General features: G+C 37.1%; 1 protein-coding gene across 1 annotated transcript in view; it reads left to right on the top strand.

Annotated features, from left to right (window-relative positions):
- The first annotated feature begins 11163 nt into the window (after positions 1 to 11163).
- Positions 11164 to 26305, top strand: part of LOC145258227 (FAST kinase domain-containing protein 4-like) — a 49240-nt gene continuing 34098 nt past the window's right edge. Inside the window, exon 1 of the mRNA XM_080116178.1 lies at positions 11164 to 11698. The gene's annotated coding sequence lies outside the window, so the exon portion shown is untranslated. The remainder of the gene's footprint in view (positions 11699 to 26305) is intronic.

Below are 26305 nucleotides of genomic sequence, written 5' to 3'. Positions count from 1 at the left end.
TCAATAATTACAAGAAACCTTCTCTACCACTTATAGCAATGGCCAACGACTCTTTATCTGAGAGTACGTCTCTCAAGCTCCTTGGCCTAACGTTCACAAGAAACATGAGCTGGAACAATTACATCGAGAGCATTGCCAGGGCCGCTGCGAGGAAGGTGGGCTTTCTCTACCGTGCTAGAAAACTTCTAACACCCGAAAGTATCCTGTACCTCTACAAGGCCACTATTCACTCATGTATGGAGTATTGCTGTCATATTTGGGCTGGTGCATCGGCTACTAGTCTCTCGCTCCTTGACAGGGTTCAAAAGAGAGTCGCAAATCTGATAGGCCCTAAACTGGCATCTAAGCTTCAGCCTCTGTCCCATCGTCGAAACGTTGCATCCCTCTGCCTGTTCTACAAGTATTATAATGGTGAATGCTCTGATGAACTGCAAGCACTTGTGCCCCCACGACGTAAACACCCTCGAGAGACCCGACAAGCTGCAAAATCCCACCCCCACACTGTAGAGATCCCTAGATGTAAAAGATCTTTCTACTCCAGTAGTTTCTTCCCCAGAACTGCTAGACTTTGGAATTCCATTCCAGGTCACTGCTTCCCCAACTGTACTGACATGCATAAATTCAAGTGCAATGTGAACCAACATCTCGCTGCCCAAATCCCTACATAGTACCCCAGTAGATGTTTCCCCTGATAGTAGCCCCCTACACCAAAGTGGCAATGTGCCTTGTTTGGGGTGAAAATGTAATAAATAAAAAAAAAAAAAAAAAAAAAAAGAAAGAAAAGGAAATGCGTGTTCATCTCATGTTTGGGTCACCAACTTTGTTTGCGCATGGCAAGAAAAGGAAACAGAGAAGAGAAACGAGAAATGGCAGTCCGGCATGTAGAAAGAGAAAGAGGGTTGACATCAGTTAAGCTGCGCACCATGTTAGCAGATGTGACGGGACACCGGACGATGCCGGGTGTCCCGTTCAGCTAGGTGAAGATAAGAATGCTTGTGGCCGGGGGGGGGGGGGGCGTGCTGATACTGTGTCAAAGATTAAGACAAGCGTTTATGAGATCCTTGGGAGACATATCTGTTTTAATAGCGGAAAAAAAAGGAGATTATTTTTCTAGTTGGATCTGGTGAGAATGAGTTTTAACTAACGTAATTGATTCGGACAGTCTCGAGAATTGGGTTCCAAAATGTCTGCTCGGAGTCGGGGACCCGCGGTGTGTTAACTCAGAGACCACCAAGCTAGTTTGACAGATATGTTCACAAAACAATAGAGAAAGAGAAAAGAATAAGATAACAGAGGGATAGAAAAAGAAATTCACAAGAGAAGAAAGAGGGGGGGATAGAAGATAATGGAGAAAAGGAAGGAAGATGCTTTTGATATAAACAACGATCGCCTACTCGAAAAAGGGATAGAAGGGTTTTGGCAGTCTTTGGTCAGCGAGCGAAGCGTACACATCGGCTCTCGCCCCGCCTGGGGTGAGAGGCAGGGGCAGAAATCTCAATAAGGACTAACTTGAAAAGAACTTGTTCTTAGCTAGAGAATTAACCTGATATCTCAAATATACAACCTGCATCACGAAGCGCAGATAACGAAAACACGACTTTAAACAAATGTAGAATGATTGCAAATAATTATTTTATTTGGTTTAAACGAAAATGACCTCAGAGTTTTTTCTTTGTTTTTCGATTGCCGGCATAAGTGAAGATGCAGTTTATTTCAGGTATGCCTTGACGCCAGACGACGAAGACGCAGACATAAAACCAGAGTGACAGCCGAAGAGGACAATGTTGCCACACGGACTTGGGGTCATGCACGTTTAACGTGCCTTGAGCAGCGGAGGTATGTTTTCCAGGGACCAGTACGAGTCTGGTCACGCTGGAGGGGTCCACCACTGGACGACGCAGGCCCGGGACATCGTTCTCGTTACAACGTGATGCGCGTGACGCCGTCCGTTACACAGTCAGCTACGCGGAGGTGTTCTCAGGCACAAGTTGTAGATATGAGTTGTCTGGTTGATTGACCAAAGCAAAAGGGGAAAAAAGAGTGAGAAAGTTAATCCAGTTCATGGAGAGAGAAAGCGTATAAAGTGTACGTACTGTCTGTTAGCTTTTGCTCCACATAGTAGCAGGTGGTGTAAGGCGTGCGCTTGAAACAGAGGCAGTTGGTTCGTCGACCACTCAGCTCGGGAGGCGAGTTGAAAAGGAGGAAGCAGCTTATTGCTCTTGCTTTTATAGTTGTTTCCGGTGGTCTTTTGTGCATGTGTGGATTTCCTTTGAAAGGGGAAGTGACGTTGCCCATGTGTGCGTACGTGTGCGCGTATGTGAGTACATGTGTGTACGTTAGCGTGTGTGTGTATACACGTGAATGCGAGTGTATATACGTGAACGTGAATATATGTACGTGTGTGGACGTGCATGCATATGTTTGTGTGCGTGTATGTATATGACAAGTAATATAGCTTGAGATGTGAACGCGTGTTTTTGTGTGAGACTAGAAAAGGCTCGCGCAATACACCACTTCCCAGGAAAAAAAAATATGCAGTGTGTATATATATATTTTTTTTTTTCTTTGTAAGTAATGTTTTCGGCAATTGACTTTTCGTCCTGTTTTTTTTTTGCTGTGGGTGTGGTTTTTTAAAAAAAAAGTCAAAAACGAAGTGTGTTCGTAAAAAAAGTATTTACTTACGCGTGGAAAAAGCGTTTACTCTTTTTTTAACTGACATTTGTTTGTTTGTTTTTTGTTGTGTGCTGACATGTGCAACGAGTTGCTTGGACAGGGAAGTGAATTGTTTATTTGGAAGGAAAATTTTTGTTTCATGTTGACGTCGTGTGGCAAGTTGACGGTGTCTTCGCGAGTGAGTCTGCGGTAGTGTGTGTACATTGTTTGAACGAGCGCTAGTTGCACATTCATTCGTGTTGAACGGTAGTGTCCGGTTGTCAGCTGTCAACGAAACTTCCAGTTGTAATTTTATCAGTGTGCATGGTACATCTCAACTCGTATTGTTGATTCAACTTCTTCCTATGTGTTGATAGGGATGTCCTGTAATTGTTTCTTTGTTGTTGCGTCTGCTGTGTGGGAGAGAATGTGTATAGGCCTATGTGATTTTGCTCCTCGCGTTTGTTGCAGAGTAATGTCAGGAAACTGTGAAAAATGTTTGTCGAGCTCAGATTTTTTTTTATATTCCTTATGAAGTCGACAGCTCCGTGTTTATTTTTCTGCCGAGTTTGACGAGGGGTTTCGTCATTGTTGTTTGTTGAGATTCTTGTCAATAGTAGTTCACTTGTTTTTCCTTGTTGAAATGTTCATTTTTTTTTGTTTATCAAATAAAACGCGCGTCTCGCTCAAAACAATTTATTTAAAAAATGTAGGGTCACCATGCTTGTTCGTTTCACATCCGTCTGTTGCCGGTTTGTTGTGGACTTGTGGTTTTAGAAGGAAATGTGTGTTCCTCTCGCGTTCGGGTGTCACAAATTGGTTGCGGAGTGGCAAAATAGGAAACATGAATTGTTTTGAGGAAGGAACGAACAACGTGTTAAATTGAATTAAACAAACTATTATTTATTTCGTGAAGAAACAAATGAAAGAAAAAGGTACAACACGTGTTTAGTTTGGCATGCGTCTCTCGCTGTTAGCTGGTGAGAGGGAAAGTCTATAGTTTATCGTGCGTCTCTTGCTGTTAGCTGGTGAGAAGGAAAGTGTATTGTTATGGAGAAAGAGAGAGTGAGTGAGTGTGTGTGTATGAGTGTTTTGTTCAAACTCATCCATTTCATTTTAAAATAACGGGGTCACCATCGTTTGTTGCAGACCAGGATATAAATATCCTAACTCGCTACAAAAGAAAATAATGAAATGAATGGAATGAAGGAAACAAAAACTCAATTGCTGGACAAAATAAGACTGTTGTTTATTTTCTGTTGAAAAATGAATGTTTTAGGTGTAACACATGTTCATGTCTGCACGGGTGTCACCATCGTTTGTTGCGGAACTGGTGGTATAGAAAGAAAAGGAAATGCGTGTTTATCTCACATTCGTGTCACCAACTTTGTTCGCGCATGGCAAAAAAAGGAAATGGAGTAGAGAAACGAGAAATGGCAGTCCGGCATGTAGAAAGAGAAAGAGGGTTGACATCAGTTAAGCTGCGTGCCATATTAGCAGTCAGCTACGCGGAGGTGTTCTCAGGCATGAGTTGTAGATACGAGTTGTCTGGTTGATTGACCAAAGCAAAATGGGAAAAAAAGAGTGAGAAAGTTAATCCAGTTCATGGAGAGAGAAAGTGTACGCACTGTCTGTTAGCTTTTGTCCCACATAGTAGCAGGTGGCGTGAGGCGCACGGGCGCGCACGCCCGGAACGGAGGCGGCTGGTTCATCGACCACTCAGCTCGGGAGGCGAGTTGAAAAGGAGGAAGCAGCTTATTGCTCTTGCTTTTATAGTTGTTTCCGGTGGTCTTTTGCGCATGTGTGGATTTCCTTTGAAAGGGGAAGTGACGTTGCCCATGTGTGTGCACGTGTGCGCATGTGTGTGTGTATACACATGAATGTAAGTGCATATACGCGAACGTGAATATATGTACGTGTGTGGACGCGCGCGCGTATGTTTGTGTGCGTGTATGTATATGACAAGTAATATAGCTTGAGATGTGAACGCGTGTTTTTGTGTGCAGACTAGAAAAGGCCCGCGCACGTTCACTTGGAGATAAGGGGCTACTATTAGTTCTGAGCAGGACATTTACTCCTGCTATGTCTCTGGTTCCCACAAAATGAAAATTGTTGCCGTGAGACAGCGTTATTAAATATTCTCCATCATCTGTAGACTGAATTTCATCGTTCGTTTCATCAGTCTGAATAGTCGAATTAACTAAGGAGTAATGTTGAGAGTAAGATGCTAATTGCTTTTGAGCTGTCTCAAAAGTCAGCGCTTGATCATAAGCAGTTTTTAAATCTAGTGTCTTATTTTCTAAGAGGCTTTGTTGAATATGATTCAACAGAATGCTGTTGATAAAGGTGTCTCTGATATATTTATCTCTAGCCTGTATTTCTGTAACTGCTCAGAATTCGCAGTCCTTGGCAAGTTTTTTTAAAACCTGGATGTACTGGTCTACACTTTCGTCGGGTTGCTGTCTATGAGTAGCCAGTAGGTGCCTGCAAAAAAAATCTGTTTTGGACTGGACGAAGACTCCTAGAACATCCATGGCTGTACTGTAGCTGTCGGCGTCCAAGATGTGTTTAAAGATAGTTGGTAAGATTAAGTTTATAAGTAATTTAATTTAAGACTGTCGTTTGTTGGGCATTTGTTGGGTTTCACAGGCTGCATTGAAGAATATATCGAAAGACCGCTTCCAATGTTGCCAGATTTCTGCAGAGTCGGGTTTGCTCAGATCCAGGTCAGGGCGTTTGGGTTTGAGATATTTTTCCATATTATATTTGTTTGCAGAATAAATTATTATGGATGTTGTGGGGTAAGGAAACTTGGTTGTGCAGACCAAGTTTTACTCAACTTAAACCCAAGGTACAGCCTGCAATACAAAAGAACATAACGCTCCTGAGACATATTGTAAAGACAGTGACATATGAACAATGTACATATACAACAATAAATAGTGAGGTAAAGTAAGTAATGAAAGCGAGACACCCATATGTCTGCACCGATGCTGAGCTTGTTTCCCGCCAGTCTCCAAAACATAAACAAATATGAAAACGCTCGCTAGCAAAGTATGAAAATGTCACAGTAACAACAAAGTTAACCTACAAAACCAATATAACATTCTTCCCTCCTAGAAAGAAAATGATTGCACTGTAGGTATGCGCTGACACAGCAGACCTTAGACAAACTAGAACAGAATTAATAATATACACAAACACATGTACACATCACCCCTCCTCTTAGTCAAAGACATCTATACACCTGATTTAGTCCCAGCCATATCGTATAGGAAATTTTGAGATACGAATAGATTTATTTGTTTCACATGGAGTGTCATTTTCACAGTTCAAGTGTTGTACCTCCTTAGCAGCAGCAGTCTCCTCCTGCACTGAGGCTGTCTGATCCTCTACGTTAGGTACCACAGGTGTTAGATGAGTTTGTCCAGGTTCCTTAAGGTAAGTTTCTTGAATAGTTGAGGTGTCAGGACACCGGGCTAGATCACAGACAGATACCGTAAACTCTCGCCCATCAGAGTACCTGATGGTGGCATAGGTGGGATTACAGTCAAGAAGTTCAACCTGATCCACAAGAGGGTCATTCTTGCTGCTTCTTACAAACCGTCGCAGCAACACAGTACCAGGTGTCATTAACCAAGAGGGCAGAGAGTTTCCATGAGTCGAACGTCGTTGAAATGTGAAGAACCTTTCATGTGGCGTGGTGTTGGTAGAGGTACATAAGAGTGATCTTAAGGAGTGCAGCACATCTGGAAGAACCAGGTTCAAGTGAATATCAGGCAAGTTACGGGACTTGAGACCTAATTTGACAGACTTCCAAACTATGCCATTATATCGTTCCACCTGTAGGGTGGTATGGGGTCGTGCGACTGGTTGCAACTCCCTTTTGCGAAAGGTAGTCTTTTAGGAAGTCCCTTGGTCAGAATGAATGTAGTGTGGCATTCCACAAAGAGTAAAGATCTGCTCCAGACATTTTATCACTGTGAAAGTGTTCATATTAGGACAAGGGAATGCGAAGGGAAAGCGTGAATACTCATCAACTACTGTCAGCATATAAGGGTTACGTGAAGCAGTAGGTAAGGGTCCCTTGAAATCAATGCTGAGCTGCTCCATCGGTTGTGTTGCTTTTATTAGCCTCCCTTCTGCAGGATTGTAAAACCGAGGTTTTAAGTCTGCACAGATCCTGCAGGAAGCACAAGTCCTCTTCACTTCCTCTGTGGAAAAGGGGAGATTTTTTGTTCTCACAAAATGCAGCAGTCTGGTTACTCCTGGATGACAAAGTCCATTATGAAGATCTGTGAGGGTTGATGATGTAAAAGCTGAACAACAAAATGCTTGAGTGAGAGTATCTGGCACCACATTTTCCTTCCCTGGTCGATATCTTATAGTATAACTGAAGGCTGCAAGCTCCAGTCTCCATTCTTGGATCTTGCTATTCTTGATCTTGATACGTTTTCTACAGTCAAACATGAATGCCACAGAACGTTGATCAGTCACAAGGTTGAAGTGACGACGTGCTAAGAAGTGGCTCCATTTCCTTACTGCTTCAATAATAGCAGTAGCCTCCTTTTCGACTATGTGGTAATGCAGCTCACTCCCTTGTAGTGTCCTGGACCTAAAAGCAACAGGTCTGCCTCCCTGGTTGAGTACTGCAGAAACAGCAACATCAGATGCATCACACTCAACCTCAAAGGGCAGGTTTTCATCCACAGAGTGAAGAGTGGCCGCCTCTAGTTCACCTTTCAGCTCATTAAATGCTTGTAGTGCTTTTTCATCAAGTGAAAACTTTCTTACTTTCACCAACGGTTGTATTTTATGCAAGAAGTTTTGAATCCATTTAGCATAGTAGGCAAACATTCCTAGTGTCCTTTTTAAAGATCCAGCATTTGATGGTGCTGGAAGCTCCTGTAAAGGACGAAGTCTCTCAGGATCTGGCCTTATGACTCCCTCCCCCACACAGTACCCAAGAACATTGATAGAGTTCACAGATTTTATAGTTTTTGACTCATTAAGGGTTATGTTCCTCTGACTGACAACCTTCAAAAAGCGTTGCACATTTTGGTCGTGCTCCTCTTGCTTGTGACCAGCAATAGTAATATTATCAAGGTATGGGAAGGTATCTTGCAAGTGTTCATCCTTGATTAACTTGTCCATAGCCCACTGAAAAATGGCTACACCATTTGTGACTCCAAACGGCACCCTGCAAAACTGGTATAGGCAACCATTGGCTTCAAAGGCAGTGTATTTCCTCTCGGCTTCCTTTAATGGTATCTGATGGTAAGCACTTTTCAGGTCGAAAGTAGGGAATGCACTGTATTTTGCCAAGTTGTTGACCATCTCATCAATTCTTGGAAGGGGGTACGCATCCAGTTCTGTGTGCTGATTAATTGTCTGTGAGTAGTCAATACACATTCATTTCTTGTGTCTGTGTGTGGGATCCTTCACCACTACAACTTGAGCTCGCCAAGGGGACAAACTAGTCTCAATTATGTCTTCTTTGAGTAATCTGTTTACTTGTTCCCCAATAAATTCTTGGTCTTCCTTACAGAAGCGTCTTGATCTGGAAACAATCGGCTTGCAATTAGGTGATAAATTAGGGAACAGAGACGGCTCATCTAATGATGCTGTAGCAAGAGCACAGTATGCATTGTCTTCCTTCAGAGTCAACTCAGGCCTGGGTCCTCCATACTAAAACTTTACACTGAAATGCATCTGCTGGAAATCCTGACCAAGGATCAAGTCTGGGAAAGATCTTACATTATTCCTAGTCGTATACCTGAATAGTATTGGTTATTAGGGTTGAGTTGAAGGTCTGCTATTACAAATCCTGAAGAACTAGCTGTCAGAGATTTCTGGGCCAAAGAGATACCCCTACTGGTTTTGTGCACTTTCAGCCCTAACTCCCGGGCAACCCGCTCATCAATGTAGCTGTCCGTGCTGCAAGAATCCACGAGAGCACTCACCCTCTGACCACTAATGGTTGCCGAGGCAGCAGCCTTCGAGAGACCCTGGGGAACATTAGTGGCCAAAATATGAGAGGTGGAGCCGAAAGTTGTGGCCATTAAGCCTAAGGACACCCTTGGCTTGAACTCGCCTGACTTACACACCCAGGCAAAATGCCCATTTTGGCACATTTGTTACAAGTAGCCTCACGTGCTGGGCAGCGATTCCGTCCATGGTAAGGTCCACCACAAAAGAAGCACTTTTTGGTATTACTACAGGTTGCAGCCACTGCTGATTTCTCAGATGCTAGCACTTCCTGAGCTCCACCCTCCTCAGTAGTAGTCGCCGAAGAACCTTCCGAGGTCCGTGAAGCAACTACAGCAGCAGTGTGAATAGTCCATGTCTGTAATAGGCATCAGCATTACACTGACCCAGGTCTAGTGTGTAGGTTCTGTTGTAAGCAGTCTGCAGATCAAGAGTGTCACTTTCAAGGAGGCGCTGGCGTATTAGGGGTGAGGCAATGCCATTGATAAAAGCATCGCGAATTGATTCCTCACGGTACTTTTCCGCACTCACAGCCTTAAAGTTACAATCCTTGCTTAACTTACAGAGTTCTCTGAGAAACTTGTCAAGGGATTCACCCGGTTTCTGCTGTCTAGTTGCTAAGAGGTGTCTAGCAAAGATTTCATTGGGAGTTTTTACATATAATTTTTGCAGAGTAGAGATAGCAGAATCATAGTCTTCACCGTCTTCAATGTACTCAAATACATTATGGGTCACACAGTTGACCAACATCCGGAACGTATCTGGAGCCTTGTCCCCGCACTCCTCAACGAAGTTCTTGAAGGTTCTGTACCAGTGGCGTCACTCCTTCGCTGCTGACGGAGTGCTGGGGTCGATGTCTAAGCACATGGGCTGGAGCACTTTCTCCATGGTTGGTCGTAAGTTGAGTAAATTGTTGTGGGGTAAGGAAACTTGGTTGTGCAGACCAAGCTTTACTCAACTTAAACCCAAGGTACAGCCTGCAATACAAAAGAACATAACGCTCCTGAGACATATTGTAAAGACAGTGACATATGAACAATGTACATATACAACAATAAATAGTGAGGTAAAGTAAGTAATGAAAGCGAGACACCCATATGTCTGCACCGATGCTGAGCTTGTTTCCCGCCAGTCTCCAAAACATAAACAAATATGAAAACGTTCGCTAGCGAAGTATGAAAATGTCACAGTAACAACAAAGTTAACCTACAAAACCAATATAACAATGGATTAGATGTGGAAGAAGCCGAGTAGAGAATGGCCAGGCAAAAAGAAGACAGGAATAGCTTAAGTAAGCTTTATTCTGCAAACAAATCTACATACGTATTTACAATTGCTAGCGTCCGTTCACTAATATGATGACTTTTAAAATGTAAACAAAGGGAGGCAACTCTGCACCGAACAACACGACAAAGTGACTGGAGAGTTCCACTAATTCACCACAGTAAGTAATATGTATGTGAGTGTTTGGCAACGTGGCATTGTGTATGTGTGTGTCTTGTTCTTGTTTACTACGTGTGTAGATGTGAGCAGCAGTTCATTTCTGTTTGCCTGACTCTTGCTAGTGTGTATGAATTTATGCACAAGTTGAATATAGTTTCTAGGTTTATATATAAGTCATTGAGTTCTTTTCTGCTTTGCCATGCTCAGCTCTAAAGGCATAAGGAAGAGAGAGGTAAGCGAAGGTCTTGGTGCTATTTCGTGCATAGCCAGCTTGAGAATTTTTTTGAAGAAGTCTTATAGGAATTTTAGAAATTTGCACATACTTCGTACTTTAACATGAACGTGTTACTTTTTGAGGTTTGGAAGGATTTTAATTGATTGAAAATATTTTGATTTCACACGTTTCTGAGAAAACTTTCTTGTTTTGGAGAGTGAGGAGGAAAGCGAATTCTAATAAAGCGAAGAAAGAAAGTGTGTAGCAATTACAGACATTGGCTTTTTAGCGTTCGTAGGATGGATTCACTTCTCGATTAAGTTACTGTTGCGGACCAGGATATAGATACCCTAACTCGCTACAAGAAAAAGTAATGAAACGAATTGAATGAAGGAAACAAAGAACTCAAATGCTGGAATAAAATAAACATGTCGTTTATTTTCTGTTGAGAAATTAAAGTCTTGGGTGTACATGTGTTCATTCAGCCGTTGACGACTACGCGTGTGGAAAGAAAGGGGAATGCAATAGAGAAAGCGAAGTGGCAAGCCGGCCTGTAGAAAGAGAGGGTTAAGCTCAGTAGAGAGTCGCACACATGTCTGTGTTGATGGACCAAAGCCAAAGCGAAAGGGAGATAGAGTGAGAATGTCAATCCAGTTTATGGAGATAGAAAGCGTATAAAGTGTACGTACTGTTTGTTAGCTTTTTGTCCCACATAGTAGCAAGTGGTGTGAGGTACGCGCGTGCGCGCGCCTGCCGAAAAGGTATGCTGTCGGTCCGTAGACCGTCCAGCTAGGAGGCTGGTCTGAAAAAGGAAGAAACCGCTTATTGCTCTTTCTTTTATAGGTGTTTCCGGTGGTCTTTTGCGCATGTGTGGATTTCCTTTGAAAGGGGAAGTGACGTTGTCCTTGTGTGCATACGTGTGCGCGTGTGTGAGTATACATGTGAATGTGAGTGTATATACGCGAATGTGAATATGTGTATGTGTGTGGATGTGCGCGCGTATGTTTGTGTGCGCGTATGTATATGACAAGTAATATAGCTTGAAATGTGAACGAACGCCTGTTTTTGTGTGAGACTAGAAAAGGCTTGCGCACACCACAATCTAAAGGTTTTTTTTCTTCTTTCTTGGTTCTTTGGCGTGTCCTGGTAGGAAGTCTCAGATTCATAATGTTCACCAAGTTAACGAATATGCGATGATAATAATAATAAGAAAAGGAAAGAAATATTACGTGTTTGTTATATGTGCGTGTTTCAGAATTCAGCTGGAGTTCCCGTATAATACTGGTCGTCACCCTACACCGTCTCCAGTGGAATACGATATTAAGATCTAAAATGGCGGTGCAATCCGGCATGTGAACAAGTCATTATCTCACTTCATTTTCTGTCGCTTTTCAGAACACGGTAAGACAATTTTTTGTTCTTACGCTTTATGCAATAAAATTAACTGTAATCTAGACAGATGGTAGAAAAGGAACAACAGGAGATGATGGCAAAAATAAATAGTAACCGAGTTGTTTTGATGGTACTTTATGCAGAGTACAGACCGTGCTATTTCTTTTTTTAGATAGGATTTTCAAGTTAGATTCAATTTTTATGGTATCTTTTATTTATTAAATTCTTGAGTAAAAGTATAGAAGAGTTATAAAATGCTTTCATCTCCTTATGTTAAGAATTGGTTTCTAAATAATAACGTTTTTATTTATACACGGGCCGTATTATGATTAAGTACCGTTTTGATTGTTTTTAAGGCCTTTACTTGTCGCTCTCTTTCTCTTTCAGATATAGAAAAAAAAAACAACAAAAAAAAAAAAGACAGTCGGTTTTATGGTTTATCGGTCGTTTTTTATTTATTTAATTGCAGTTAATTATTTAACAATTCTGCGTTCATTTTTTAAAATTTGTTTTCAGCTTTCGACGTTAAATATTAAATAATGATAGGATTTTATATTATGTTAAATGAATATCCAGCCTATCGCAATTCATTCTGATAGGTTTGCTCCGTGTCGTCACTTAGAGTGATTATGTGTGTATATATATATATATATATCTCCTTGGGAAATAAATGAATCCATATATCCTTTCCTCAGCTATGGATCAAATAGGATAGACTCTAAAGGCTTGATTGGGCAACTAACCTAGGAGAAGGAAAACTCCTAACTAACACCACTCTTTCCTGCGTATTCCAGCAATATTTCAGTCTTCTTGCCACTGGATTTCGGGAATGTCTTTTCTTGAGAGGCCCTGTCGAAGATTGCGCAATATTTGCTTCACTATAGACTCCTTACACAGAGTATCCATTGATTCTCGAGACTAATAAGAGGAGAGATCATATGCAATATGAAAGCAAGTTCAGATTGAAATATTGAAATAATAAGTTCTTATTTAGAATTCAACCTAATAATAATAATAATAATAATAATAAAAACAGAACGAAAGAAAAATGTTGATGATGTACGTAGCTGTCATATTCCAAGAATCACGTAAATTGATCAGGTAGTTTTATTTTGGTGCTAGTGCAGAGAGTGATCCGCGCTATTTTTTTAAATCGTATTTCCAAGTTTAATTAAAGTTTTATGATATGTTTTTTAATTCAATTGTAAGGGTGAAGTATAGAATAGGTACAAAACACCCCCTCCCCATGTTAAGAATGGCTTTTTAAATAATAACGTTATTATTTACGTCCGGAGGTGTGTCAGAAATTTCGTGAAAATAGTGAATAATTCCACCCCATCTTTCCAAGCTTATAACTCCTCGAGAAATGTAATTCATGCCCTGATTTTTTTTTCAATTAAAGGAGCAAGGACTAAGGTTCCATTAAAAAAAAAAAGGAAAAAACAAATAACGTGGTTTAAAAAAAAAAAGGTTTTAAACTTTCAAACTTTACAGGTAAAATTCTAAAAAACACTACGTTTTTTTTTTTTTGTTTTAAATTTGAATATATTATTTATTAACCTTTTCTCTTCAATTTGTGAGTAAATTAATTATTTACTTTTCGGTGAGTAAATTAATTATTTACTTTTCGGTGAGTAAATTAATTATTTACTTTTTAATAGACACTTGAAAATGGGGAGGGGGCGTGAATTTAAAAAAAAAAACGTTTGTCTAAAATATTATATTCGATTTATTGGAAAGAGCATAAAATTTCACATTAACCCTGAAAATATCGTAAAAATAGAATCAATAGAAAAATTTTGATAGATTTTTAAAGTTTAAAAATTGAAAAATATTGAGTTCGGAAAATTCATTACTGTTAAAAAAAAAATATTTCTATTACTTTTAAAACAACTTTAATAGTTTATTTTGGAAGTATAATCCATAAAGAAAATAAACAACCCACTTTTAACGGAGAAATTACGAGATTTTTATATTTTATTCGCAGTTTCGTGTTAGGGGTGTCAAAAATTCCTACAAAAATTCTGATACACCTGGCGGATCACTCTCTGCACTATACCTTTATTTTTATATGATTTTTTTAAACGATTTCGAGCGATTGATATGAAATCGGTAGCATTACAAGACTGATCTTGCAAGTTTTAATTATTGTGAACTCATCTGCCATTTTCTGCTTACTCATAAAATTTGATTTTCTTAGTTAAAAAACTACTTTGTCAATTTATACGATATGACATCTTTGTTCCATGACCGGTACGTACAACATAAAGGTTTTCCTGTATTTTTAAAAATATATATATATATATAAATAAGGTGCTAATGCACTTATTGATCCGTGCTATTTTTGAAATAGTATTTTCAAGTTTGATTGAAGTTTCATGATATCTGTTTTTATTAAATTGTAAGGTTAAAGTACAGAATAGGTACAAAATACCCTCCCTTCCCCATGTTAAGAATGGCTTTCTAAATAATAACGTTATTATTTCAGTGCGGATCAATAAGTGCACTAGTACCATAAATAATAATAATAATATATGGGACTTTACTACAGTTTCACAGTGATCATCAGAAGTGTCTTACACTGGTACCGATAGTAAGGTACATTTTTATTATAATTTATTTGTGGTCATAGTTCTGTCCTTTAATAGGATATAGGATTTTTTTTATTTTGCTTATAATCTAGCTTCGTTCAGTTGTTTTGATTTTGGGAAATGTTTTATATATATATATATATATATATATATATATATATATATATATATATACTAGCTTTACCCGGCCACGTGTTGCTGTGGCTCAGTTTGTTAAAATGGAACACATGTGAAAATAGAGAAAAGTTTTATTCTTTTTTTCAAGAGAATGTACAAATTATTTATTTTTTTTTAACAGATGTTAAGAAAATAAACAGAAAAATACTTCTATCATTAATTATGCAAAAAAATAAATAAAATGTTGATTTAGTGTTTCAATATGCTTATAAATTACGATAAAACTTGCTGAGTATGCACTGTTTTACAGTTGTTGTAAAAATGGAACGGAAACTTAAATTTTGCTTCGTTTTAATCTTTCTTAATTTTTTAATTGTGCCCCCCTTCAATCGAATATAATCAAAACAGTAACATTCAACAATTGTACTTTATGTATATAAAACACAAAATATTTATTAAAAATAAAATTAAAAAAAAAAAGTTAATAACGAAAGGGAAATAATTCCATTTTTAAACGAAAAAGTCAGTTTGGTATATCTTGTTGTTATTTTTTACATAAGTCCAGCTTATCATTCACATTGGAAATGTCGCCATTTATAGGTTGTCGAGTACGTTTACAATGAATAAACACTCCAATCTAGTAGATGTATCAGAATTTTTGTAGGAATTTTTTACACCCCTATCACGAAACTGCGAATAAAATATAAAAATCTCGTAATTTCTCTTTTAAAAGTGGGTTGCTTATTTTCTTTATGGATTATACTTCCAAAATAAACTATTAAAGTTGTTTTAAAAGTAATAGAAATATTTTTTTTTATTTTTTAAAAAACAGTAATGAATTTTCCGAACTCAATATTTTTCAATTTTTAAACTTTAAAAATCTATCAAAATTTTTCTATTGATTCTATTTTTACGATATTTTCAGGGTCAATGTGAAATTTTATGCCCTTTCCAATAAACCGAACATAATATTTTAGACAAACGTTTTTTTTTTAATTCACGCCCCCCCCCCCATTTTCAAGTGTCTATTAAAAAGTAAATAATTAATTTACACACCAAAGTTTTATATATCACAAATTGAAGAGAAAAGGTCAATAAGTAATATATTCAAATTTAAAACAAAAAAAGTAGTATTTTTTAGAAATTTACCTGTAAAGTTCGAAGTTTAAAACTTGTTTTATTAAACCACGTTGTTTGTTTTTTCTTTTGTTTTTTTTATGAAACCTTGGTCCTTGCTCCTTTAATTGAAAAAAAAAAATTAGGGCTTGAATTACACTTTTCAAGTAGTTATAAGCTTGGAAAGACGGGGTAGAATAATTCACGCCTCCCATTTTGAAATGTCTATTAAAAGTAAATAATTTATTCACCAAAGTGTTATATATCACAAATTGAAGAGAAAAGGTCAATAAATAATATATTCAAATTTAAAACAAAAAAAGTAGTGTTTTTTAGAAATTTACATGTAAAGTTCGAAGTTAAAACCTTTTTTTTTTTAAAAACATGTTTTTTTTTTTTTTTTTAATGAAACCTTGGTCCTTGCTCCTTTAATTGGAAAAAAAATTAGGGCTTGAGTTACATTTTTCGAGGAATTATAAGCTTGGAAAGACGGGATGGAATTATTCACTATTTTTCACGAAATTTCTTACACACCTACCAATCTACCCATGTTAAGAACGGCTTTCGGAATAGACACCCTTAACCTTGCCAGAATACCCGAAAAGCTATAAAGTTGACGTGTCGAATGTGAATGATGAGTTGGACGTAATGTAAAAATGTACCGAATTTAAAAGGGAACGAAATTCAAATTTCCATTCCATTTTTACAACCGTAAAGCAGAGCATTCTATGCAAATTTTACCTAACTTACTGTATTAATGCTATTTTTTTTAAGCAAGAAATAAAAAGGTAAATATCCAGATATGCTACTACAGAACACCGGCCACTCTAATTTGTTTTACAGGTAATTGAGGTCGCTGACAACGGATCTGATAGTAAAACTTGGGGCAAATTTACCATTTGCATGGTATTTACCCCTGAACCCACAAACTTCTTTCCACCATTTTGCAGCTTCCGTTTATGCTACGCGCATGCACGCTGTAGCATAAACGACGGCTTCACCAAGCAAACTACGTTGGAGGGGAGGGCATTTTTTTTTTTTCCAGGACATAGAATTTTCTAATTTTCAAAAATACATTATAGCGCTTTTTGGGTGGAAAATTTAAAATTAGCTGAAAAAGAAATAAAATAAGAAAAGGAAAGCACACCAAGTTGGAGTAGGGGGGATAATTTATCTGTTTCTTTTTTTTTTTTACCGGGAACATACAATTTTTAAATTTTCCGTAAGTAACGCACCGACATTTACCAATTAGAACGCCATTTAACATTTTCCGAAGATTTTACTTTGTACATTGGGGGCGCGAGCGGGGAGGGGCGGATGTGATGTTGGGGCGCGTGTGATGTTGTTATTTAAGAAATCTATTCTTATTCTATGCTAGGCATCCCTGCCAGCTTAGATAAATACTTTTGCAGTTTAACAAAAGAGCTTCAATAATATCAGAGCATCTCCATTTACACTGAACATCCACAGAATGCCAACATTACATATGAGAGAGTCCACTGTGGAATTTCCACAGGTCCTGCTAGTCTTATTTAAGAAAAAAATGACAAATATAGAAAAATTGGCTAAAAACATTAATTTCTTCACCCTTACGGCCTTGTGCGATCTTGTCGACAGATTCCACCTTGATTACTTGAGGCAGGAGATGTGGACATGGAATTCTGATAGGTCTTCCTTTGCAATTACTTAGACATTATGTCAGTTAGAAAAGGTGAGATAAATTTCTTATATTGTACCACGTTCCACTAATTAGGTCATCTGAACTATAAATTACTTAGGATCTGTATGAATTTAGCAAACTTAGGTTAGCTGGATACTGGAAGTTAAATACCTATTTACTGAAAATACGTGACTTCCAGAAAAGCTAGTGACGCTTCTTCAATGGGACTTAGTGAGGACAGTAACCAGACTTGTGGGTTAATGCTAAATCTAAAATTACACGCTATGCTCTTCAATAGAGCCAGTACCTCACCTTAAATAAGGCGAGAGCAGAAAAGTGATTAGGAAATAAGCTTGGGATGGGGGATAAATTCCCTAGCGATAGCACTAACTAAAGAATCTCTAAAATGTTCAACTACGAGCAGTATGTTAGAGCTAGATTAGAAAGAGTGTCTCACAAAGCTGTGACTATTGACGCTAACGATCATAATGCTATAGTCCATTGCAAATACGATAGATACAGGGTGGAATGATAAAATTGTCGCCCTAGAAAAGACAACATGATTCCATTTTTGTTTGATGAAAACCGATTTTTTTGTTGTAGACCATCTACTAGTTGGCCAGTTGTGTTCAAATTCTAAGAGTGATCAGAGCTTTCTATCATGTCTGAAAGTGACACAATGTTCAACGAGCAAGATTGGAGATGCACCACTGTACAACATGCTCTCTACCGATCCAAGTTATGACAACAGGACCATTGCCAGCACCCTCAAAATGCAAATCTGGATGGTTCAACACTTGAGGACACAGCTCAATGAAGTTTCCAACCACAGTTACGGTCTTTGGTGTGATTTCAAGTGAGGGCCACATCATGCTACTTCACATTTTCAAAGTCTGCTTGAAAGTCAACACCAAAGTGTATCTGGATGTGCTGAAGAATGTGATGATCCCCTGCTGCAATCAGGTGGCCACTGGCAGACCCTGGGTGTGGCAGCAGGACTTAGCATTGGCCCACAATTCCAAAGAGACCCAGGCTTGGCTTCAGAATGAGTGCTACAACTTAATACCCTTGTCTTACTGGCCCCCCTCCTTCTCTGACCTGAACCTGCTGGACGTTGTTTGGTCATATGTCGAGAACATCACCAACATTGCCTTCCACAGCACCAAAGCTAGTCTGATCGCCGCCATCCACTGAGTATTCGTTGAGCTTCCCCCAGTGCTTCTGCAAAAGGCATGCTCGCAGTTCCGGACCCGTATCAGGGCGGTAATTGAAGCTGAAGGCGGCTACATCGAATAGATGTCACTACATAATCAATTGAATTGATTTTTTTAATAAAAGTTTTACAATAAAGTTGGGTTGTTTTCTTTAGGGCGACAAATTCATCGTTTCATCTTGTACATTTAGGAAGTCAAAAACATGGGAGAAAACACATTTATAAGATTGTGAAAAATCTGCGAGAGGTTCTTTCACCCAAGTATCTAGATTCTGCATTCAGTAGGTGACTCAAGTGGCTAGCTTTGATGGTTGTGTTACAGAGTTTGAAGTCATGCCCGAGTTGAAGCAGGTCAGCTACAATAAATCACTAGGATTCTATGGTTTGTCTTATTAATTATTCTTGATGTTGTTGCACATGTTTGTTCCTCTTCTGATGGATGTGTTCAATTATTGGTTTGATCAGGGATCTATTCCTGCTCAAGTTACCCAAGAAGTGACCATATTGAAGAAAAAAAACAGTCATGTAGAAGGTTTAGATATTTTTAGACCCATAACTTTCACAAATTTGACCAGAGTTCTTGTGAATAGTTTGCTGGTTGTTGTTATTCATGATTTGATTGAACCTGATGAGAACTATTTGAATCTGATTTGCATGATCATAGAGGGATTAGATGACCCTGATGCCATGCTGATCAATTTAGGTCAGTCAGAAGCTTTTAACTGAGTTGACTAATATTTCCTGAGATGTATTTTAGAGGCCAGTTATAGTCAGCTAGTGCGCTTCCTAACTTCAGGTGTGGCGCTACTGGGAGCAATGACAAAGCAAACCAGTTCCTTCACTTTTGTTGTTCTTCAGTCTTTCTATCGTGAGGTGATTTATTCAAATAAAATGTAATAAAAGGACATTGAAAAATATACAATAAAAATTAACAAAATTATACAGATAAAAATAACACAATTAGTTTTTATTTGCACTTTTAATAAAATAAAATGAAAACTTTTTAATTTAAAGTTTTATGAGAAACATGTTTATGAAATTTTAAAAATAAAAGTTTTTTTTTTTAATTTTGAAAAATAAAAGTTTTTTTTTAAAGTATAAAAATAGTTATTGAAATCCAAATAACAAATGAAATTATTGAAATCAAAATAACAAAATTTAAAACAAAAAACGTATCCAATACAATATTCCCCAATTAGTTTTAAAAGATTTTAAAATGTGTTTTCAATAATTCGTTAAAAAAAAAGCACAAAAAGTGTTTTCAATAATTCTTAAAAAAAAAAACTGATTTCAATAATTCTTAATTAAATAAGACCAAAAAACTTTTCAACGATTATCAAATAAAAAAAAAACAATTGAAAAAAAAACTTAATAAAAAAATAGTACATGTACAGGGAAGATATAAATATGTGAGAAAAAAAGGAAGGAACTGATTTGCCTTGTTTTTGCTTCTGGTAGCAGCTACACTAGAAGTTAGGAAGTACGTTAGCTAACTAACCTAGAGGCTGCCAGTTTTAATCTGTGTTTTTACAAATGAATCTCCATTCGGTATCATCAGCTGACAGCAGTGGTGCAGATAAACTGAATCTGGTTGAGATCATTCATTATTTCACGGTTGGTACATCAGGGTTTTCCACTGTTGCTCCTACTTTATGTTCCTGCATTAGAGCACTGCCTCTGCAAGCTAAGGAACGGAACTTGAGACCAGCCCTACGTGGTATCATTCTACCTAGTGGTATGAGCCATGACCTCTGGCTGAAGGATCGAGTCATTTTATCGTTATTTCCATGGCAGGTGCTCGTCTGAACTCCAGTCTCTGGTCCCCCCTCGCCAATCTTTCACGAAAAACACCCGTCTAGCTGAATCCACTGTGAAAAATTTCCCCCACTCTATATCTGTGCCTAAATCAAAATGTGGATTCCATGAACAAAGCTTCTTTCTTAGAACTGCATGCCTGTGGAACTCTGTTCCGTCTGCCTGCTTCCCACCGGACTACAACTTGGATGTCTTCAAGTCCAGCGTTAACAAATTCCTAATGAACCGCCCCCTTAAGTAAACACTTCATCACATCTCCACACTAACGTAATGTACTTGCAATAACCCTTATCCCTGAGTGGCTTCCGGGCCTTGATAAGTGGTGATCACTGTGTAAAAAAAAAAAAAAAAAAAAATTTCCGTTTATCAGTGACTCTGAGACAGTCAAACTAGTTTAGGATTTCTGGTTGTAAGTTAATATATTTAGTAGTAGTCAGAGTTGTTTGAAGTAGTTTTGTGGCCTGAGGAGGTCTCTGAAAGAGTTTGCCTTTGAGCAAATTAGGGTAGATGCAAGTAAAGCAGGCAGAGCTTGGCACAGATTTAGCAGTTAATAAGATGAACTAAGTTCAACTAAGCAACAATGATGCCTTAAGACAAAATAACTCCTAGGAACTTATTGAAGATGTGGATGCTAGCATTTGGGGGTTCATTTCCACAACAGGGTCATACACACGCACATACTTAGGACACAACAGATTTATACACAATGTATCTGAATTTGTTTTCTTTGTGAGTTTGCATTGTTTTGTTTGTGATGTATTTGTAAAGGAGGTGGATACACACTTAGCTTATATGTATTTAGGTGAAACAAGTTTGAGTTTGTTCCTTGCCTTTGAGAGCTGATAAAGAAAATCACTCTGATTAGCAAAGTCTCTTAGAATCCTTCAGTTCCCGTTTCATGTTTTGGTATTAGAGATCCTCCAGGATTTCTATTCTCAGATTTATTTTGCCCTCGACTCTCCCTAAATGGCACTTATCTTGGAGGATACCAGCCAACACCAAAGAATCCACCTCAAATTTCTTTCATCCTTTAATCAGTCCACACTCCCATTTAGGAACTAACTCATTTATTTTCTAGCTAAAGCCAAAAAACAGTGAGCAGTTTATACTCTAGATAGGTTTAGGAGAGCCTTATTAACGCACTCCAATTAGCATTTTATTTTATTCTTTTATTTTCATTGTTATTTGTCTTTATTTTTTAGTGTTTTAGATATCTCACTTTTTATCAATCATGGGCATTTTTCAAATATTTTTATAAAATCATTTGAAATCATCTAATCCATGAAGTGAATATGGTATTTTGGTGATTGAAACTAGTTTAGTATTGTGACCCTAGGAAAGAGACATAAAGAAAAACTTGAACAATGGGTTTAGGTAGAAAAGAATATACTGTACAAAAAAGTAATTACAAAGAAAAGGTTGTCAGCATTTTCCAACTGTTGGATAATCTGTAGTCTTACTTTGTATTGCAGTAATTCTCCACAAGAGTATCTAACTCTGAGTATTTTTATAATGAAGAAGAGTTCATTATGAGTGAATAGGTAAGTCCCCATAACATTTAGAGAATCGACAAAACGGACGACCCTTGACACCTATCCCATCCCAATCTTTGTTCTCTTTTGAAACATCTTTTAAAATTATAAATTTCTATTTGTAACTCTAAAGTTAAATGAAAATGTTGCATCATAGAATTAAATAAGTATAAAGGAATTTTCAGAAGTGAACGTGGCTTTATAATACTACATATATTAAAATAAAAAATCCTATTTATTTCAGTTAAAATCTTTGTTTTTAACAAATGTTTGCCAAAAAAAAGATACAAAAAAAAAATTATTTGACAGAAAGGAAATTTACAACAAGTTTTTAACAAGTGACTTTTTTTCTTTTTTTTTTTTTTAAACTGAAAACATTGTTAGGTATTAGTTGGTTAGTTTGGTTAGTAAGTTAGAAATGGTCGCAGTTTAACATCGTGCCCGAGACAATTTACTTTTTTTTTTTTTTTTTTTTTTGGTGTGATTTTGACTGTTCATACTTTTCTTTTTGGGTTTCTGAAAAGAGATTTATTCATAATTAGATTCCAAAAAGTTCGGTTATAAAATGTTTTAATTTTATTCTTTTTATAATTATTTTTTTATATCGGCTATATTATTTTCAGATGTCACATAAGTAAGAGTAATAAATTTTTTACTTATTTCATCCCTTATAAAATGATATCTGATATCAATATGCTTCGACCTTTGATGAATCATAGAATTATTTGCTAATAAGATACTGCTCTGATTGTCACAATGAATTACTAAAGGTTTTTTTACTTAGATCAGGTTTTAAAATAGATTTTAGAAGGGTGTTCAGAAAAATTGCCTCCTGTGCAGAATGGGTTAGGGCCACATATTCTGCTTCACAAGTAGAAAGGGCAACAATTTGTTGCTTTTTAGTTTTCCAAGAGATCATAGGCCCAGTCTTTGACAGTCTAAAACAATACCCCGTTATACTTTTTCTATCCTCAGAGTTACCCCAATCTGAATCTGAAAATCCTTCTAAATTTAGAGGATATGTAAACTTTTTAACTATTAAAGATTGTTCGTTGGTTCCTTTTAGGTAACGAAGAATTTTTTTTGCACGATTAAGGTCCTTAATTGTCGGTTTCGATAAGTTTTGAGATAGCTTTGTTACAGTGTAACATATGTCAGGCCTAGTTGTGGTCATCAAGTAGATGAGGCTCCCTACCATTTCCCTGTATATTTGATTATCTATGAATTTTGTTTCGGTCCCTATATTTTTATTTATGTCAATTTCGACGGGAGTTGAGCATGGTTTGCAATCTTGCATTCCGAACTTGAGCAGAATTTTTTCAATGTATCATGATTAGTTCATAGTTATAGTTTCATTTTCACAGGTAAATTTTATACCGAGGAACCATGAGTGTCGTCCAAGATCGGCCATTTTAATTTTTTTTATTTAATTTATTCTTAACATCTTTTAAAGTGTTGTCGCAGTTTGAGGCGAGTAATATATCGTCAAACCAAAAAACCAGAATCAACAATTTATTACCTATATTTTTGGTATACATGCACGCGTCTACGGGACATTGCTTGAATTCCTGTTCTATTAAATAATTATGGAGTGTTAAATTCCAATTGTGTGCACTTTGTTTTAGTCCATATAACGATTTATGCAATTTCCATTTTAAATCCCTCTGGAGGGTAAATATAGATTTCCATTTGATGTATTTTTAAATTGTATTGAGTGGCAAGTTGTAATAAAATTCTAATTGTCCTTAAATTTGTCGTTGGTGAAAATGTTGCAAAATATTCCACTCCAGAAATTTGTGAAAACCCTTTTGCAACAAATCTTACTTTAAAAGTTTCACTGCCAGAAGCTGTGATTTCTTTTGGAAAAAACCTAGCATAAAAAAATTATATTTTTATCTGTTGGTTTTGCCACTATTTCGTATGTGTTATTTTCAGATAAAGCTTTCAATTCGGATATCATAGCTTGTTCCAATTCTTGGTGATTTTTTTAATTAATCGCCTTATAACTTTCCGGTGTGCTGTTGAACGAGTAACAGTAATCCACTGCGTAATCTTGTATCTTTTCAATTTGTAAGAAGTCTGGCCTTTTTCACTCCCTTATTGGGTATCGACATGTCTTGTTAATATTTTCATCAGAAGTTCTCATGTAATTGTCGTCGTTATTAATATTTTCATTGTGATCGATTAAGATGCTAGGTAATATTTCACGTTTTTCATCCACTGGATCGCCATTTTTTAAATTTAATGTATCATTGAATTTTACATATCAAACCCTTTTTATGGCATTTTGGGTTGGAAAGTAGATTAAATATGATGGACTGTTTTTATTGTAACCTACGAAAATACCTTTTTCGCTTTTAGTCTTTAATTTACTGGTATTTTCTATAAATGCAAAACAATCAGAACCAAATAGATACATTATGTTCATTTTAGGTTTTACACCGTAAAATGCTTCATACGGCGTTTTGCCTAGACTTTTATTGATATATTATTTCTGATATATGCTGCTGCCATTAAAGTGTACGTCCATAAACTATGTGCTAATTTCGATTCGATAAGTAGGCATCTTGTCGTCTCAAAAAGGGTTCGCCATGCCCTTTCAGCGGTTCCATTTTGCGCAGATTTCTTGTATTTAATATGGTGATTAATTAATAGAAGTTTAAAGTCTTTACTAATAAATTCAGTCCCATTGTCTGAGCGAATACATTTTACTGAACCGTACAAGGCAATATCAGCTAAATATTTCTTAGTGGTGAGGATAGTGTCGGATTTGTTTTTTAGAAAATAAACTATAATTAAACCAGAAAAATCATCAATAAAGTTCAAAACGTATCTTAGATTATTTCTCCCCCATCGGGCTGATCAGACCTGCTAAGTCACAATGCATAAGTGAGAGAATTTTCGTGGCTTTTCTGTCTGGCATTCTGCTTATATATTTTGTCATTTTCCCCTGTGCACACACATCACAATTTGGGAGATCGTCTGAAGGTATTATTTTCATGCCTTCGACTACATTTGGTAATTTTTTAATATCAGCTGTATTGCAGTGTCCTAGAATTTTATGCGAGGTTTCCAAGTCGTGACAGGCAGCTTTTGAGGGAACCATACTTTTTAAATAATATAGTCGGCCATTTTCTTTAATGTCAAATACAGTTCCATTGGGGTATATCAATTTTGATTTGTTTTGGCCAAACTTTATATTCGCGCCTTGTTTAATTGCAGCCTGCACGGAAATTGTCTTGCTTAAATGTAGGTATGAACAGAGCATTTTTTAGAATACAGTTACAGATTTCACCTTTATTATTTTTTAGGGATATTTTAAGCATCGCCTCTTTTCAAGACTATATCATTTATTTGATTACCGTCGGCAAGTTCAACAAAATGACTTTGTGGATTAAAGTTTGAATCAAAATTAATAAAATCAGATTCCTTGGTGATAACGTGTGCTGTAGCACCACAGTCTACAAGGAGATTTTTACCGTTTGTGGTATTGTCAAAGTTACATGTGAATAGAAACGTATGTTCTCCCTTGTCGGAAATTTGTCTCGTTTCCAGATAAATTTGACGCGAAAGTAACAACAAATCAAATATAAGAACCAGAATATAAATAATAAATGTAAACGGGGATACACTATTATTGGTACAAAAAAAATTCCAACATTTTCAAAGTTTTCAACGTTTTTTACGGAGTCCATTTTAGAGCATTTATATTGACATTGGAAACTTTTGTGGTTGGGTCGTCTACAATTATAGCAGATAATTTTATTCTTTTTCATGAGGAAATTACTTTTGGGGAACACATTGCGGTGAGGTGCATAATTTGGTGTCTGTTTTCGAGAAGCATTTTTGAACTTCATAATATTGCTGGAGTTATTATTGTCGACGATCATTCGATTCATCTCTTTGTAACTACGCAATGCCACTTTAAATTCACTGAAATTTATGGGTTTATCTTTTTGCGTTATAACAGTTGTAAATTGTTTAAAATCGGCTGGAAGTCCCTTGAGAGTCATTGATATCAACAAGTTATCGCTTATTATTTCACCTGAGAGTTTTAAGGCATTGGCGGTTGTTTCTGCCCTTATAACGTAGTCGGTAATAGTTTCATCCTCTTTACGTTTCAGAGATGTTAGTTCTGTATATAGTGATATAATTTTCGGTTTCCCTTTTGATAAATAATGTTCTCTTAATATGTTCAATGTTTTCTGTCCGTTATCCAATGCATCTCTTATAATCAGAGACAGACTTCTATCGTCTAAGCATTGAATCAGTTCTGCAAAAACAGTCACTTTCTTTTTGAGAAATTCAGGGTCATTAGGATTCTCTGTTGGAGATTGTATCACTTAGTGTAGTTTTCGAATCCTTAGATATCCTAGAAATTTTACCTGCCACAATTCAAATTTAGATTCCGATTCGTCAAAGAAAAGATGATGGCTGGGCCCATAACCTGTTAAGTATTGTGACATTATGTTGAACAAAGATGGCGGCATATTCAGATCAGATCCTGACTGTAATTGGCAGTAGCCAAGATGGCGGCCAAGAATCAAATGTGGCCCGTGACGTATTTAGTGG

The sequence above is a fragment of the Euprymna scolopes genome, chromosome 33, assembly GCF_053919585.1.
Source record: "Euprymna scolopes isolate OS-2025 chromosome 33, ASM5391958v1, whole genome shotgun sequence".
In the NCBI taxonomy this organism is placed as follows: Eukaryota; Metazoa; Mollusca; class Cephalopoda; order Sepiida; family Sepiolidae; genus Euprymna; species Euprymna scolopes.
Note: the sequence above shows the minus strand (reverse complement) of the source record. Positions and strands in the feature narration are given on the sequence as shown.